General features: G+C 36.2%; 1 non-coding gene across 1 annotated transcript; it reads left to right on the forward strand.

Annotated features, from left to right (window-relative positions):
* The first annotated feature begins 10063 nt into the window (after positions 1-10063).
* Positions 10064-10226, forward strand: LOC145249098 (U1 spliceosomal RNA). The gene has a single exon (XR_013863477.1). It is a non-coding gene; the product is annotated as a U1 spliceosomal RNA (small nuclear RNA).
* Positions 10227-16037: the final 5811 nt, after the last annotated feature.

The raw sequence follows: 16037 nt of genomic DNA on the forward strand, positions 1-16037 counted from the left end.
AATGTTTTTATTTTAGAGAAATAATGCTTGTTTTTTTTGTGCGCTTTTTAAAATTCCCGATGTCTGGGTCAGTGAAATAAATCTTCCGGATTTTCTGAATTCAAACCACATTTTTATATGAAGATTATTTTGATTACTCTGATTACTAGTACAACATATTATTTTTCTTTTCAAGATATTTTTTTCACCATTTATTACTTTGAAATTTTATTCAACAATGAAATGATAAAAAAAATCTTTTCGTTAGATATATTTTTAAAGAATTATTATAAAATATCTAAAGTCTATTTTTATGTCTGTAAAAGTTTGTTGAAAGTTCAAATAAAGTTTATAATTTAATTGAAAAAAAAACACCTCGTCTTTTTTTTTTAAATAAAACTAACTTTAATTTTAAAATTTCGAAACAGTCGATAATATATATGTCATTATAAAAGTTCTATTTTTGTTTGATAAAAAGAATAAAATAGTTAGTAAAAAGTTCTGTAAATATATTAAACACGCACTCAGAAAGACACCCATTTATTGAAATATCTTTTATTTTAAAAAAAATCTTGCTCGCGAATATTTGTAAAAATGTAATATTTAAAAATATTATTTTGAAAATATATTAATTGTCGCTGAAGTTAATGTTTTAAAGAATAAATATTGAATTTTTCTTAAAAACGCACACAGAACCCCCCAAAACACGGTACATAAAAATCAATCTTGGTCGCAAAAATCCAAAACAGAAAGAGACACCCGTTTATTTAAATATCTTTTATTTAAATACGTTCGTTTTGTTACTTATTTTAAAAAAATGTTTTGTAAATATATACTTTTTCTTTTAAATCTCCAAAGGTTTTGTAAATATATTTTTTAAAAAATACTGGTGAATATTCGAGCATGTTTGCTATTTGACGTGTTTAAAAACAACCGACGCCATGTGCTTGTGCCAATGTCAAGGTCGAATCACCGGTGTTAGTTGAATTGTGCGCCTGGCACTGCCAGGCGGCGTCGTCTGCTACGGGGTATCTATTCTTTACTTGATCCGAAATCGTTAATGACTGAAACAAAAAAATAATTTTTGTTCCTATCCAAAATGCCTCTTTTGGGGGAGCTGGATTTTCTCCTCATTAAAAGCGATTTTATGTCTAACTTTTGGGGAGGCAATAAATAAGTACAAAAGATATAATCTTTTATATATATATATATATATATATATATATATATATATTTATATATATAGTTTGAGAATTTTTATTCCTTAACTCTTTCACTATGAAGCTGGGCGGAGGTGGGGTGAGGTCAGCAGGCTGCCACTGTCATGATTAGCTATCCGGATCTTGTATGTTTTCATGTGAGGGAAAGGTGGGTGTTTTAATGACAATGTACTCAAGGGACCTTTACACGCCCCCTTCCTCCAATTTCCCGTCCCCTTCCTCCAATTCCAGTTACTACAATTTCGTCAGTACCTAGAACGACTACCTCGCCGACCTGACGCGACGTTAGGTGCTCCGTTGAAACTTCAACGTATCATCCCCCTTTAATTAAAAGGCTAAAGGCCTTGCCCAAGGGTGGAATTAACAGTGTTTGAAAACTATCCTTTGAAAGGGGACCTTCAATTAAATAGCAAGAAGGTTATTCAGAAGGTGAATTCATTCGTTTAAATACCCTTTGGAAAGGAAAATTCCAGAAGATTCTGAGGAACCATTTTGAAGAAGAGAAGTTGAGGAGAAAACTGTCGAAGAAGGAAGTGTCACGCTGTGTTAGCTCGTGTTGTGTGGTTGGTTAATAGACAGAAACGAAAAGACGCGTGTTGTTAGTTTTAAATATAAAACATGGAGGCCTTATTTTCAGTGCGCATGCGTGGTTGTTACAAAACAAGGATTGTCATGAAACGAAATGATAACGTTGTTACAAAACTAGGATTGTAACGAAACGATAACATCGTTACATCCTCCCTTTACCAATATGAAGATTGATATTGAGCAAATTCAATATATGATAAAAGGTAAGGGCTAATTCAGGGTAGACTGCCTGAATAGCTACAGCGAAGCAGGGGATTATTCTGCCCCATGAATTGCTTGCTATACTTCTCTAGAAAATGTTCACAAGTTCATTTTTGATGGTGGTCGTACCATCCTGCCACTGCGAGTGTATTGTTGGGAGTCTCTTTGTTGAGACTGAGTTGTACATGCAGGTGGTTCTGCAAATGTTACATGCTTTGGCGTTTGTGGTGGTGTTGGCCTTATTGGAGCACTCCTAATATGCTGCCGGTTTCTCCGTATCATATATCCATTTGCAGTTTGTAGGAGATATGATCGGGGACCATCTGCTTGAGAAGCTACGGTTGCTAAGTCCCAGTTTCCGTGTGTAGGGTTTTGTGCTCTTACCCTCTGGCCAGGATATAAAGGTGGTAGGTCTTCCTTGAGCGCATGCTGGTCAAAATATTTCTTTTGCTTGTGTTGCCTTTGTTTAAAAGCATTATATATTTGATCCTGATCTTGGTGGTTGTTTTCTATTTTTGTTGCAATTTGGGATTGGATTCGTCTACCCATGAGTAGCTGTGCGGGGCTGGGTATGGCGTTTGAGATAGGTGTGCAGCGCTAGTGCAATAATGCAATTTCGGGTGTTGTCCTAGATTGCTTGGCCTTTTTGAGGATGGTCTTGATGGTCCTTATCTGGCGCTCTATGAAACCATTTCCCTGTTGTCTTCGAGGTGAGGTGGTCTGATGGTTAAAACCCCATTCTGTGGCAAATTCGTGGTAAAGGGCGGTTGAGAAGTGCGGCCCGTTGTCACTAACCACTTTTGACAGTATGCCAAACTCCGCGAAGGTTTGTTGCGTTATTTTTATGACAACACTGCTTGGTGAGTGGGCAGGTAACTATTTGATAACAGGGTACTTGGAGTAGTAGTCTGCTATGATCAGCCATTGATGTCCATGGAGCTCGAAAAGGTCTGTTCCAACTATGTCCCATGGCTTTGTCGGAATGTCGTGCTGCAGAAGAGGCTCTGACATTTGTGATGGCTGATGTTGTTGACAGATGCTACATGAGCTTGTGAATTGTTCGATGTCTCTGTTTATATTTTTCCAATAGACAGTGTCTTTGGCTAGGAGTTTGGTTTTCTCCTGTCCTAAGTGAGCGGTGTGAAGTTGCTTTAGGATATCTTCTTGGAGGGTCTGAGGAATGACAATTTGTTGTCCTTTAAGGATAAGGCCGTCATCAATTGATAGCTGATCTCTTAGGCTCCAGAATTTTCTGATATCGGTAGGCAGTTGCTTGATTGTCTCAGGCCATCCCATGACAATGGTATCTCTTAGCTGGTTAAGCAGAGGATCAGCTGTTGTACAGTCTCTCAGTTTTTCAATGCGGTCAGCAGAGAAACGAATGGTGTCAACTCGAACATCCAGATCGATAGGGTCGAATTACCAGGTGATGGCAGGCATGATAACCCATCAGCCAATATGTTTTCGGATCCCTTGTTGTAGGATAATCTGAAATTATATCCCTGTAGCTGGATGAGCATTCGTTGTAGGCGAGCTGGAGTTGAGCTGAGAGGTTTGTCAATGATCATGACAAGAGGTTTGTGGTCAGTGACAATTTGGAAACCATGACCGTATAAATATGTGTGGAATCTATGTGTGCCAAACACGATTGCCAGTAGTTCCCGCTCGATACATGCGTATCGTTGTTCTGTTTGTGTCAGACTCTTGCTTGCGTATAAGACGGGCATTAAATTGCCAGCTGAGTCTGGTTGTAGAAGCGCTGCTCCTATTCCATGAAGACTTGCGTCACAGTGTAAATAGATTGGGCGCTTGGGGTCAAAGTAGTGAAGCAGGGACGTTTCAGACACTTCACTCTTCAGGTTTTTGAAAACCGTCTGGTGGTGTGGCTCCCATTGGAATTCTGACTCTTTGTGAAGTAAGTCAAGTAATACAGTGGTTTTTGAGCTGAAATCCTCAATGAAGCGGGATAGGTATGTCATTACACCTAGAAACTGTTGCAGTTCTGTTTTATTGTGTGGTTCTGGAATTTCTGTAGGTCGCGTACATTTGCTGGGTCAGGTTTCATTCCAGAATGGGTGTATATATTTCCGAAGAAGGATATTTCCTGGCGTTTTATCTCGCATTTCTTGGAATTCATTGTGAGGCCCTTTTGTGTGACGACTTCCATGAAGTGCCTTAGGTTGTTGTCATGTTCACGTTCTGTTGAGCCATATACAACAATATCATCCGCTATACCACATGCTCCTGTGCACTTCTCAAGTATTCTGTCCATCTCGAGCTGGTAGATGTCTTGGCTCACGTTTAAACCAAATGGAAGTCGTTGGAAGCAGTACCTTCCAAATGGTGTTTGAAAAGTGGTCAGGATCCGGCTTTCCTGGTCAAGCTTTATAGACCAGTATCCTGCCTTAGCATCCAGTTTTGAGAAGTATTTTGCACCTGCAAACCGGTGATTGAGTTCCTCAACTGTTGGGATTTGATGATACGGCCGTATTAGGGCTTTGTTTAGTGCCCTTGGGTCTAAGCAGACCCTTATTGTGTTGTCGCGTTTGGTTACATATGTAAGGGAGCTTACCCAGTCAGTTGGCTCCTCAATACGACGGATGACATTCTGTGACTCCATCTTGTCTAGTTCAGCCTTGATCTTCTCCCGCATGGCTATTGGCGTTCTTCTTGGTGTGTCTATGTGGCATGGAGTGTTAGGGTTGACAGTGAGCTTGTGTGTTTTCTTGAACTCGCCAATGCGGTCGAATCTGTCGGGGTATAAACGCATCAGATCATCTATGCTGTTGATAGGTTGTTGCTGAACGGATATGGCACAGTTCATTGTCACAACGTTGAAGGCTACAGATGTTGGCAGGCCCAGTATAGCTGGTCCTGGGGTGTTGACCACATAAAATTGAGTGTTGAGCCATGAAGAGTCCTTGTATTTGCACCTGATGTTTGTGGTGCCATGCCATTTTATTTCAGTGTTGTTGTATGCTGTCAGTACGCATTTCGTTGGGTTTAGTGATCCAGGTATTGGGTTTCCGTCTTCGTTTATGGCAGAGGGGCACATACTGCGGAATATGCGTAAAGGTAGTGTGTTTGCCTGTGCACCCGTGTCTACCTTCAGTTTGAGGCTGTGCGTACCTGGGTGGTCTGTCAATATAACGTTGATATTGACAAACGCTTCATTTTGTGTTGTTTTTTGTTTGTGCAGTGGATGTTCACTGTTAATAGTGCTGAATATGAGGTGCTCCATCGCCGCATGTAGTTTTGTTGTGGCTCGGTCGTCATGTTCAGCAATGCTGTCGACTTTTCGGCCTGTTCCATGTTGTCTGTGCCTTGGCTGGCTGCGGCTTTTGTGCCAGGGTTTTTCTTGTTTCCTGGGTCTGAAGTCTCGCTGAGAAGCACAATTTTGCCCAATGGCCCATTTTCTCGCAGGAGCTGCATATGTCGTTCTTGGCAGGGAAATGCTCCTTGCCAAAACGGTGGTTCCGTCCACAATTTTTACACAAGTTGCTGGTATTTCTGTTGCCTTCCTGGCGTTCGCGACCACCGCGATTTATGGTGTCTATCTGTGACAGGCCATGTAGTTGGTGTATTTTGTTTATATACACGGCTGAAGCCTCATATGTGCGTGCTAATTTCACAGCCTCTTCTATTGTGTAGCCCTTCGGCTTGTTCAACAGTTCTTTTTGTAAGTCTGGTATGGGCGTGTTGGCTATCAGTATTTCTACTAAACGTTCGTTCATTTCATGGGCTGTGAAATCGCATTTCTTCGCCCTGTAAACGACACCTGTTTAGAAATATGTCTGTCGTCTCGGTAGGTTTTTGTTGGTATCTACTGAGTTCGAGCCTACATATACGGTGGTTGGTTGCCGGTTCCAGCTGCTCCAAAAATGCGTTGAAAATTTTGTTGGCGTCTCTCCGGTCTTCGTTTGACATAGACCAACTGTTTTATCTACGAATTCCTTCCTCGCCAGTTGCGAGTAGAATGATAGGCACTTTCTCTTCTTCTTTAGTTCCCTTCGCTGTGAAATAAAGTTCCAAACGTTGATGGAATATCTTGAATGACTCTGTAGTGTTACTGTAAGGCGAGTCCCAGTCGAGAATGGGAACTGGTATCGATATATTAGCCACAGTAGCAGTAGTGTTGTTGCGAGCTTCAACGAGCGTGTGGGTGTGTGTTTTACAGAGTTTTGGTTCGAAAAGAAAAGAGAAAAAAAATATATAATGTCTTACTTTTATCGTTGTTTTATTTTATTTTTCCCTTTATCTCGCCGCTGTCACCATGTCACGCTGTGTTAGCTCGTGTTGTGTGGTTGGTTAATAGAGAGAAACGAAAAGACGCGTGTTGTTAGTTTTAAATATAAAACATGGAGGCCTTTATTTTCAGTGCGCATGCGTGGTTGTTACAAAACAAGGATTGTCATGAAACGAAATGATAACGTTGTTACAAAACTAGGATTGTAACGAAAAGAAACGATAACATCGTTACAGGAAGTGAAAAGGAAAACTCTTGCACAAGACCCGAGAGAGATTTCGTCAAAAAAAGAAAGAAAAAAAAAGGAGTAAACAAAAAAAAAAGGAATTTTGATGTATGTAACCTTTTTATTTCTTTTTCGTTTGCCCCCACCCCAGCCCACCCATATCGTCTTAGCTTTGCAAAGGACTTGTAAAGAGAAAAAAAGATAATTCTCCTTTTTGTTGTTTCCAACATTTTTTCAATGACTTTTTTTGCAACCTTTCTATGGTTTTCAATTGTGTTTGTTATTTTAATTTGTGTTACCTTGGTTAACGTTGTTAACTCTCTGCTTAGGGGCATAAAAGCAGCTAGCCTTTCTACGTTAATAAAACCGAATTGAATCACAACATTTGTTGCTCTTTCTTGTATGACTTTATTTTCTACCTTTTTCCATTTCTTTCACTTTGTTATGCTAAAGTCGAATTTTGTTAACGACTACAAAAATTCGACAATCTGTATACATGATTCTAGTGTATAAAATAGTTACACATAAATTTTTTTTTTTTTTTAATTTGTTTTTGAAAGATCGTTAACAAATTAGCAAAATAAAACCGTTGGTGTTTTTTTTTTTTTTTTTTTTTTTTTTTTCTTCGTAATTACGTTTAAATTGATAAACTAAACCTGTTTTTCTTCTGTCCGTACAAATATAACTTTTAAAAGTATATTATTAATTATCAGCGTTGTTTGTCTAAAATAATTGTTTATAGTAAAGCCAGGAACTATACTATATTATCGATTACTTCGACGACGACGACGCAAATTATTCTATGAGATTAATATATGAAAAAAAATTAGTGTCTATTGATATTTTTTTAAATTACTGCTGATGTAAGGGAAATAACTCTTCTGATCGTAATTTTTAATTTATTTTTGTTTCATCCGTGCTTTAATATGATTAATGGGTGCTTGTACAGTTTAATCAAGACATCAAAAAATAAAAAAAATATTGAAAAAATATATATTGTATGTACTCGTTATGGATTAAAGTTTTCATGAAAAAAGAAATCTCTTGATTTGATCCAGCAGTTATTATATTTTTGTATCAAGGAAAATCAAATTTTGAGATCGATCGGGTAACGGCCATCTTTTTTTTTCGCTTAGGAGAAGGGAACGCCAGGAGAGATAACTACAATCACCGCTTAAAGTTTTTCAAATTTTGACGAGATTATTTTGTTTTAAAACATGAGCAGAAAAAATACTTAGAAAAATATTTTTCACTTATTTTACAGAATTTCTTTGTCCTTTTTTAATCTTTTTTTCATTTTGTCCTTTGTATAAAGCCACCCCTCCTCGTGTCCCTAAATAGTCAAATGGCGATGATAGGTCGATTACAATAAAATTTGATTTCCTCTGTAAGAAAAAGTACTTGATCAAATTAAGTTACTTTTTTTCGTAGAACTTCATTCCATAACGGATACGTACAATATAACTCGTTTTTTTTTTTCAATATTTTAATTTTTAATGTCTTGATTAAACTATACAAGTGCCAATTAATGAAATACAAAACTGTTTGATTTAATTACATAAAATTGTTGTTTTTTGGTTTAGTGCTTTGGTTTGAATTCTAAAAGTTTTCATTCGTTTGTATTTGTTCTCATTGAAAAGATTATGAATTTATGTTGTTCACATGTAAACGACCTTGACATTTAATATTACGGTAAAATGTAAGTTCCGTTAAGAATTGAGGTATTTTGTGAAAAGGTTGGTAAGTTTAAATGATAGTAAATTATTTGTTATTAATTGTTGTTATTAGTGAATGAAATGTTGTGATATACTGATATTGGTGAGAATTATGTGGAGGTATTTTAGTTTTTTTTTATTGTTTGTTGGTGGTAAGTATAGAAGTGTGATATAAAAACAGTGGTGGGCTCATATCCAACCCTGCCGCTGAAGGTCGCAGAAGACCGGCGGGGGAAAGGTGTTTCCTGACCGAATGCCGAGCCGCCCTTAGGGCATTGCCGGGGTCTAGTGACCTTGCACGGCCTAGGTGGTTGCTATATAGGGATGTAGTGGAGGGGACTGCGAAAGACCCGCTGGTGGAGCGGCTACATCTGTCGAGGGGGGAAGTTCTCTCACTGTGGAGTTGGGCGCCTGCCAGTAGCTATATCAACAACGCTGAATTTTCTCTTACGTGGAGGCTAGCCAGGGACGATCATGATAGGGATTATTACTATCCCCCATGCCCACGCTGCAATGATGAAGAAGAGGAAGAGACGAGAGAACACGCGTTCTTTCTTTGCAGCGGGGTGCAGAGTCTCTGGGAGTATGTCGAAGGGGTAAGGGCTCACATCGACCCCGAGCGGTCGGTGCCACTTGATTTAGCGTACGTAGTTGATAATGTGGATCCGCCGTTTGACAGGGAGAAACGGTTGGGGTTTCTAGCGATCCTAGTGGTGGCTAGGTTAGTGACGTGGGTTTCACGTCTGGACATTGTCTATAGGGGGCAATCTGTTTCTGATCACGAGCTGGTCGTTCGTTTTAAGCATCAACTTAAAACGAAAATCAGATGTGATTGGAAAAGATTGCCCCACATCGACTTTGATAGGAGATGGGTGCACAACACTAGTTTATGCATCCGACGAGGCGCTAGATTTAAGTTCGTGTTTCCACCCTAGTGGTATTGGTCCTAGGGTGCTGAGGTTTCTTTTTTCTCGGAACCCAGCCCCATCAAGACAAGTAATATAAGGTTCACCTTATAATATTGGGTAGGTTTAAGGCTAGATAGGTAGTAACCACCAAGAGTGGATAGCTTGTGCTTTTTATAGGGCCTAGATTAGGGTAGTATGCGTGTGGATTCTGTTCCCATAGCTTTTTATTTTTTGATAGATTGGCACTAGGAGAGCTTCCAAAGATGCCCAAAAGTCCACTTGTTTTATTTTGTCCCAGGCCTATTTTGCCCATTACGTACATTATCTTGGAAGACGCCATCCACCCCTATTATTCCCGACCCTAATTTATTTTCCATACATGTCCCTAGTTCCTCCACTCCCCTTTAGGGAACGACCTGCTTGCTTTCACCCTTTCCCCCCGCGGGAAGAGGACCGGAAGACAGTGGGCGTTTCATATGACAGACCAGCCGTTAGGTAGGGAGGGTCCCCTTACTAACCCGTCCCCATAGGCATTTTGTTAATTTGTTTTCTTTTTCTTTCTTTTTGGGTGTATTCTAGTTTGCCCCCTTCCCCATCATCTCACCGCCATTACAAAAAAAAAAAAATTTAAAACTCTTTAGTTTGTATATATTTTTCCCTTTTAGTTTTTTGTATATAATGTTATATGTTTTTCTTCTTTTTATCACAGCGTGAATGTCGCCTGCCATCCCGTAAGCTGGGGAGCTGTTATTTTAAGTAGGTCCGGGTAAGAATGTTAGGCGAAACAGTGCGTGATAGAAACTCTAGTATAGGTTTTATAATAAAGTACTTGCTATCTTACGCAAGTCTAGCTAAGGACTAGAAAAGACCCCTTTTTTCCCCACTTCCCCTTACTGGCCTTTGTGCCTAAGCTTCTTCGTACCCCCAAATGAGGCCTTGGCAGTAGATAATGCCAAGGCCGGGACGAACGGCTAAATATAATACTTACCTTACGTAGGGGAAACGGTGATCATTGAGGTCGTTCCCCCAGAGCGAGGCCCATCCATTGCACTGCGGTTGGGTTGACCTTTGCGATCGTCCCAAATGTGGACGACTCGAACGTGCTATTTCTAAGTGTGGGGTCTGCGTACGCGCTTACCCCGATAATACAATCAAAATCAGAAATCCTCCCCTACTCCTTTCAAGTACCTCTCACTCCTAGGTTTGTACTCCCTCCGCTTAATCACCCTTAATCTCTGTAATACCAAGAAATACGCCATTTCTCTCGACCAGTTTATTATCCACTTCAATTCCAACGTTCTGATTGTATCTAATTTGCATGTAAATGTAATCAACGTTTAATCGTGAGGAATTCGTCTAGCTGTCGCCTACAGCTACTGAAAGTTTCTTCTTTCGATATACAGTGTGGGCATAAGCCCTGTTACAAAATTCCTTATGATAATATTAAAATAAATTTACTACTTAATTGTCATTGAATGATAATGTAATGTATGATTTCTAATTTTTTTTTAGAAACAAAAAATGTTAATTTTTAAACAATGTTGTTGAATTGAAGAGAATATTAAACATAGATCAACATGAGAAAGGCGTGTACAAGAAATATTCAAGTTGGGGAAAAAACTCAAAATCAACAAAATGTTCATAAAATGGACGATTGATCATTACATGGAAACTTTGTTGTTCAAAGATAAACAACGTCCCCACACCTTAAGAACACCTAAACTTATCAAAAATGTTAGAAAAAAACAGACGAAATCCAAAAAGATGCATGAGACAAATGGTAAACAAAAGCACAAACATCACAAACGACGATGTGAAGGATATGTCGAAGTGACCTTTTAATGTCACCTTATAAGCTCCAAAAGCGACAGTTCTCTCTGCAGCCACAATTGCAAAGAAACTCATCAGAAATCGACTCTTGTTAAACATTATTATCAGACAAGGCACGCTCAATAACATCATCTTCACAGATGAAAAGTTATTCTCACTTCAACATCCCACAAGCATCAAAATAAAAAAGACCTTGTGAGAATACCTGATAATGCAGACAAGAGTTTCAAAATGAAGAAATCATCATCAGTGATGGTCTGAGCAGCCATTTCTAAAAGAGGAAAATCTCCATCAATTTTTATGCCAATAGATTATTTTTTCTTGTTCTTAACAAAGAACGTTACATTGAGGACATTTTTAAATGTGCACTAATCCCATGTTATAATTCTGTATTTGCTGATTGCAAGATGATGCGACAAGCCAAACCGCTCAAGTAACACAGACAACTTTAGTCCTGGATCAGCAAACAAGAATGACCTTCATCATCACGTGATCTTAACGTTCTTGATTATTCTTTGTGGTCAATCATTGAGAGTGAATCCTTCTTTACTTCTTGTAACAATATTAACGTTCTTAAAATAAAATTGAACAAATGATGAGATAAAATGACATTATCCTTACTCTCTACCGCGCTTCATCTGTTGCTTTCTTTTTTTTTTTCTTTTTGAAATCTCCGTCTTCCTCTGTTGCTTCACCCCTTCTTGCATTTTGCCTTTCTTTCTCCCTCATTTACCTTATATATCTTTTTTTTTTATTCCATCTTTATCGCTCTCTATTTTCTAATTCTGCCTCTCTCCTAATCTCATTCTTTCTTCCTCGAAACTACTCTAATTTTACTCACTCCCAAATCCCTCATTTAATCTAAGTCACTTAGAACTATTCCGTATTCCACCCATTTAGTCCTGGATCAGCTTAAATAAAATAAAATTGAACAAATGCTGATAGAAAATGTCATTAGATGTTATGCTATAGATAATTTCACCTAAAATACTTCGTAGTTTAGTGAACATTCAAAGCAAACATTTTGAATCATGTTTAAGCTATATTTTTACTTCATTGTTTGCTAATCATTTTATGTAATTTTGTTTTATAATAAATTATTTCGTTGGAATAAATCTGAGTTTTATTTTTTAACAGTATTTATGTCACATCCTCTAGATCTATGAACTAAAATGTCTAACAACATCCAACATAATTCGTGTGTCTATTATTGGTCGACCTCCACCCATGACCCCGGATATTAAACATTTAACAACTTGAATGATGCGTACGGATATTTTCAGTTACCAAAATTATGAATTTATAGGAGGCGGACATTATAGACAGATTACCCGTGAAAAGACTCAATTCTCTCAACTTAATTGTAAAGGGGTGTTCTGGTGTTGTGTCTGGCAAATAAACAATGATTTCATTCACTATCGATTTTTTTCCTGTTTGTCTCAATATCTTTTTTACTATTTCCCCCTCTCTCCCTTCTCTCTCCTTTCTCTCTCCCTTCTCTCTCTCTCTCTCTTTATCTCTCTCTATCGCGCTTCATCTGTTGCTTTTTTTTTTCGAAATCTCTGTCTTCATCTGTTGCTTCACCCCTTCTTCTATTTCTCCTTTCTCTCATTTACCTAATATATCATTTTTCATTCTTTATCCTTCCTCTTTCTCCCTCTCTCTTTTCTTATTCTCCCTCTCTCCTAATCTCATTCTCTCTTCCTCGAAATTACTCTTCCTTTCACTCACTCCCAAATCCCTCATTTTTTCTAATTCTCTTAAAACTATTCTCCATTCAACCCATTTCTCAACCCCTCGTTTTTTTTTTTTGTTCCATTTTTTTTCTCCGTATCTGTTTATTTCTTCCTCTGTCATCCACCTCTCATCATGTGGTAATCACAAAGTGGGTGCTCATTTTACGTTACATTATTATAGAAAAGTGATACCTACGAGGACAGAGTTAGTCAGACACAAGGCCAATTTTCCATATGTCAAAATCCATCATCCCATACATTATTTGCTTCTTTTTTTGTTTATAAAATTTCCCAGGATTGATTGTAATTATACCATAGCAAGTGTATTTAATTGCCTGCGAAACAGATTTTCTTTATAATTTATTTAATATAAAATATATATATTTTTTTCATCATATATGATATCACTAGGCACTACCAAAAGTCACCACATAATTAGCCCCCATATGTAAAACGACGTAACTTTATCATAAATTAATATTATCAATATAACTTTTGTACCATTTAAACGAAGGGCAAAATAAACTAGTAATTTTTTTTTTAAATTTTCATCGTACGAAAGTAATGAAATTGAAAGACGAAAATCGTGTTTACATAATTGGTGCTTTAAAATAACGTTCCCATGTAGTAAGCATTTTGAACGTGAAAACATACCCGTTTTTAATAAATCTAGCAAAAAGCAACTAATGGTCAGATTTTCATGAAATTTTCGATACTTATCCATTTTAGAATGAAATTACATATAAAATCAGTTTCCGTAAAATATATGAGGGAAATATTTTTTGTGCGTGCCCCACCCCTATTTATTTTTTTCGAAATTTGAACAAAATATATTTTAATCTATCGAAATTTCTATTTATTATGAAACATAAGAGTTCAAATACGTAAAACATATTTATTTTTTAAACATTTAAATACATATATTGAACAAAAAATTACCTTGAAGTTTCAATTTAAAAAATGATATAAATTTAATATCATTGTTTTTTTTTAAATAGTTTTTTTTTCGAGTTAATATATACCATAATATCAGTTATAATATATATAATATCAGTTGAATTGCCAAGAAAAAGGAAACTTATTAAAAATTAATTATTTTTTAAACGGTTAAAGGGATTAAAGTTCCATTATTTCAAAATGTTCCGTTATAACATATTTTTTTAATTGTGTTTAAATATTTTTTTAAATATTAAGTTTTAATGTAAACATGACTCTTGTCAGCTATTCTATCGCACGATTAAAAACAATTTGAAAATATTATTGCACAAATATTAAGCATTTTGTAGCCCCCTCATATTTTCTAGTCTTTTTTTTACCGAAGAAAATATGGAACCTCGTAGGTAACAAAATTAACATTCAGTGAAACCGTATTTCATATTTAATATACAAATGTTTATAATATTATTAATCGTTAAACTGTGTAAATCTTAAAACCTTAATAAAATTATAACAAAGATTAATTATTAATTGCAGTTTGAAGAAGATAAACAAAGGTTTTAAAAAATCATTAATCGCGTCTGTTGGCAGTCCCTAGATATCACATACATCGCTATGGTATAATTATTACCATAAAACAGTTTTTATTTTTTTTTTAAATTTACGGACCAATCGGCATTCGCCCTTAAATTGTAAACCTTTAAAAAATTTTGGGTACGCTGAGAACGAATATCGCATTTATTTCTTGCGCAAACGAGTACTTATTCATATTTGAAGACATTCTTTATCCAACGTAATCACTACAGTTTGGCAAGCAAGATGGGCGACCGTCGTGCACGTGCATTTAGGTAAAAACACCAAAAAGTGCCAAACGAGCCAAAAAAATTACCACAACCCTCCTTTCACTTTCTTAATTTCATCAATTTGGATACATCACACACTTCTCGTGATTGGACAAATAATTATTTTTATGATAAAAAAAAAAAAAAAAAAATTATTTTCGTTTTTTGACACAAACCGATTTTTTTTCTGACACCAAATCTGATAATCAAACCCTTCGCAAATTTACCGTTTGCATGGCATGAACTTCAGGACTCTGGATTTTTGAATTAATGTTAGTTTCAATAAAGTGGGGTATCACTTTTCTATAATAATTTAACCTAAAATGAGCACCCACACGTTCACCCCCACCAAAAAAACAAACATTTTGTTTACATTGGGGGGGGGGTCGGCGGGGTAGGGCGAATGTGCAGCAAAGTCCCGTGCGAAGCGCGGGTATCTTTCCTAGTAAATGGATACGTTTGCAGTGTTTTTAGTTAATGTATAATCTTTAATCCGTTCGAAAAACATTTAATGTTAAACGCTGTTGGAGAACAAGAAAAGCTTACCGCAATGTCTTTGAAGGCTGAATAATCGCTTCAAAATAAGAAATAAAACAAAATGTTGGTAGAAAACCACTCAATAAATGTTACTGCGACATTTGTTGGGCAGAAATCTTAAGTTTACCCGAATTCAGTTTCAAGTTTCATAATGTAATTATTGTAGTTTGCTTTCTTGGTCCAAATATATTCTTGTAATTTTACTAACTTCGCGTTTTTTTTTTATTATAAGGATTATATTATATTATATTATATTATATTATATTATATTATATTATATATTGAATTTTTGGATCAAGTAAAGAATAGATACCCCGTATCAGACGACGCCGCCTGGCGGTGCCAGGCGCACAATTCAACCAACACCGGTGATTCGACCTTGACATTGGCACAAGCACATGGCGTCGGTTGTTTTTAAACACGTCAAATGCCAAACATGCTCGAATATTCACCAGCATGGGGGGGGGGGTTCTGTGTGCGTTTTTAAGACAATTCAATATTTATTCTTTAAAACATTAACTTCAACGACAATTAATATATTTTCAAAATAATATTTTTAAATATTACATTTTTACGAATATTCGCGAGCAAGATTTTTTTTAAAATAAAAGATATTTCAATAAATGGGTGTCTTTCTGAGTGCGTGTTTAATATATTTACAGAACTTTTTAATAACTATTTTATTCTTTTTATCAAACAAAAATAGAACTTTTATAATGACATATATATTATGGACTGTTTCGAAATTTTAAAATTAAAGTTAGTTTTATTTAAAAAAAAAAAAAGACGAGGTGTTTTTTTTCAATTAAATTATAAACTTTATTTGAACTTTCAACAAACTTTTACAGACATAAAAATAGACTTTATAGATATTTTATAATAATTTTTTAAAAATATATTTAACGAAAAGTTTTTTTTTATCATTTCATTGTTGAATAAAATTTCAAAGTAATAAATGGTGAAAAAAAATATCTCGAAAAGAAAAAAACCCTCGTCTTTTTTTTTGTTTTAAATAAAACTTTAAGTTTAAAATTTCGATGTTTGAAAAACAGTCCATAATATATATTTCATTA

Source organism: Euprymna scolopes, chromosome 27 (assembly GCF_053919585.1).
Source record: "Euprymna scolopes isolate OS-2025 chromosome 27, ASM5391958v1, whole genome shotgun sequence".
NCBI lineage: Eukaryota > Metazoa > Mollusca > Cephalopoda > Sepiida > Sepiolidae > Euprymna > Euprymna scolopes.